Source organism: Urocitellus parryii, chromosome 3, assembly GCF_045843805.1.
Source record: "Urocitellus parryii isolate mUroPar1 chromosome 3, mUroPar1.hap1, whole genome shotgun sequence".
NCBI classification, from domain to species: domain Eukaryota; kingdom Metazoa; phylum Chordata; class Mammalia; order Rodentia; family Sciuridae; genus Urocitellus; species Urocitellus parryii.
Window position 1 is genome coordinate 153,282,098 of NC_135533.1, and position 3,066 is coordinate 153,285,163.

At 54.6% G+C, this 3,066-nt stretch overlaps 1 pseudogene; it reads right to left on the reverse strand.

Moving 5' to 3' along the window:
* Positions 1-1,195: 1,195 nt before the first annotated feature.
* Positions 1,196-2,862, reverse strand: LOC144253797 (reticulon-4 receptor-like; annotated as a pseudogene).
* Between the last annotated feature and the right edge of the window lie 204 nt (positions 2,863-3,066).

A 3,066-nucleotide genomic window follows, 5' to 3' on the forward strand; every position in this document is an offset into this window, starting at 1 on the left:
GAGCTAGAGGGAGAGCAGGGGATTTGGTTGTTGAGCACATTCCCTCACACTCTCCTCCTCCCCTGGGCTTCTGGAGCCCCAGCCACCCCACAGCCATCTGGCTCCACCAGCAATGTTCCCCTCTGCTGTTCCCTCTGCAAAATCACTGAATTTTTCTCCTCTTCCTCGCCAGCCCCTGCCCTGTGGGGGAGGGGGCCTTCCCTGAAAGCACCCTACATAGTTTCTCTGCCATGTGGCCCCTTTCCCTTTTGTTCTGAGTCCTCCCTGGCCTAGGCCTTGGGAATGTGTTCACACATGTATTTTTGTCTGTGCTTTGGGTACTTTTTTCAAACATAGGCATGCATGCATGTAGCTCCTGCCTGGTCATATGTATGTGTTGTGCACACATGTGTACAAGGGCATGCAGATCCTCAAAGGACAGTTTCTGGGCTGTGGGTGTGTTGTAAGAGGAATAGGAATCTGGCCGTAACCCTGGGCAGTGGTAAGAAGGTGTACACAGTTCCTGCCTGGCCCCAAGCCTGGCTTTACCAACTCACCTGTCCTTCAGGGCCACCCTCCTTCTGCCATCTCCAGAAGAGGGAGAGTATTCTTCATCTCTTATCCTCAGTCTCCTCTTGGGGGCAATGCAAAGTTGGGTGGAAGGTACTAGAGTAGATGTCCCCACAAAGGCAGCCTCATCTAGACCCATGGGCCTGGCATATGCTCTTTCAGTCCAGTTCTCAGGGTAGGTGTTTAGGCTCGGGAGCAAGCTCAGAAGGTGGCAGGGATACCATGTCCTACCTGGTACATGCAGCTGGGTGACTCCACTTCTCCTCAGTGGCCTTGTGTGATGGTGTCCAGTGAGGAGCAGCACCTGGTCCCACCCCTGCCTCTCACCACTCATAGCACCTCAGCCTGAGAGGCCATAGTTTAAGAAAAGAGCTCTTTATTCCACATCATCCAATTTTTTTACACAGGTAAAACAAAATGCATATCTCTATATTCTGCAATCTTGGTGGGAGACTGCGTTCTGGAACAAACGTAACCCCAAACCCTGTAAACATGATGGGTTAGAGATGGGGCTGGTGGGGAGGCATCCATCAGGGAGGACTGGCCTGCCCAATGGGCCTGTCCCTGGTGCTGGCTAGCAGCATGGTGGGAGACGTCCTAGGTACACACAGCTGGATGCTGAGAGGTTCTGAGGTCTGATAGCTGGTCAGCAGGGTGCAAACATTGTCCACAATATCAGCATAAGGCTAAGGGGCACAACACTGCGTTTTGTGGTCAGGGCTGGAAGGGCACCTGAACCCTCTGCAACTCTTGCTCCGCTGCCCCCACTTCCCGCCTGTCCTAGATGACACTGACTGTGGGTGCGGTTCTTGCGGGAATAGCCTGGCCTCCGGTGAGGACCAGTGGTGTGGACTCCTGGTGACTTAGACCCCTCTGGTATAGTGCAGCCAGTGGGGGCTCTGCAGAGCTGGGCAAGGTCCCAAAGGGAGAGTCACTGATATGACATGGGCCTGAGCCGTTGCCTGGTGGGCTGTCACCAGGTGGCACAAGCCCCTTGAGTGCATTGCCAGCAGAGGCTGGCCTATCAGATTCTAGCACCGAGGCCTTGTCTGAAGCGTCTGGCTGGCAGCATTTGGGCAGCCCCAGCAGCTCCTCATCAGTGGCCCCGCTGGTCCAGATGGGATCAAAGGGCCTGGCTGCCATAGCACAGCCCTCTAGGTCATTGGCAACCATATGCTTGAAGTCACGACCAGCCAGGCGCATGGGCAGGTTGCAGGGCACCTCAAATGAGGAACTTCAGAACTTCTGCAGCCAGGACCCGAGTGGGCGTGTCTCCAGTCGCATACCCTGGGATTGTTGTGGAGCCGCAAATACTGTAGAGCACAAAGAGGTGCCAGGGCCTCTGCAGGCAGCATTGAGAGGTTGTTGGCAAACAAGTAGTGTGTCCTGAGGTGGCCAAGGTCATGTAAGGCATGTGAATACACATGGGCCACATGATTCTGGTGCAGGAGGAGACAGTCAAGACTGTGCAGGCCACAGAATGTGTGCACAGGCATGCTGGGGATGCGGTTACCATGAAGGAAAAGGTGCGTGAGGTTGCCCAGGTCATGGAAGGCATCATATGGCAGTGCCTGCAGCCCATTTCCTTGAAGTTAGAGGAACTTAAAGGTAGCCAGGACATGGAACAGGCCAGGGCCCAGTTCCTGCAAGCCACAGAGGTTCAGGTGCAGTGAGTGCAGGTGGCCCAGGCCTTGGAATGTGACAGGTATGAAGGTACGAAGCTGGGCATTGTCGTTGATATCCAGTTGCTCCAGGAGGGTCAGGCCAGAGAACACGGTGGCATCAATCTGGGCCAATGCATTAGACTGTAGCCACAGGATGATGAGATTGCGTCAGGCGTGGAAATCAGCAGCTAGCACATGAGAGATGCGGTTGCCATGCAGGAAGGTGAGCTGGGTGGAGGCTGGGATGCCAGTGGGCATGGCCTGCAGGCCTTATTGAGGGCAGCTTACTGTCACTTTGGGCTACTGTAGCACACACAGGCACCTGGACATGGTGCTGCCACCTGCCAGGCTTGTAGCCACAGCACCCATGCCAGTGGCCAGCTTCCTGTGGGTAGAAGAAAGGGTGGTTAGGGGTAAGAGATCCCTAAGGGACTGGGAGGCCATGTTGGAGCCAGTTTGTCCCTTGGGATTGGGCCTTAGAGGGGCTGGAGACAAGTCTGAGATGTGGCCTGGGATTTGGAGGTTTGGGGATCCTTGCTTTGCATACCACATAGATGATGCTTGGCTATAACTTGCGCCTGGAGCCATACATTCTAGGAAACCATGTCTAAAGACTCCCCACTGCACCCTTCTGGATGCTCATACCCATAATCCAGGTTAGCCTATTAGGTCACACAACAAATACCTATGTGGAGGACTGTTGCTCACATCTGCATATACCTTCTTGGGACTCTAGTGAACAGAGTCCTCCAGGACCTGGTCTCCATCCCCATATTCCAAGCAATATTCCTGCCAGTACCCAGCCCCCTAAGAGCTTGCAGGCCATGCTGGGAGAGGAGGAGATGTGCTCTTG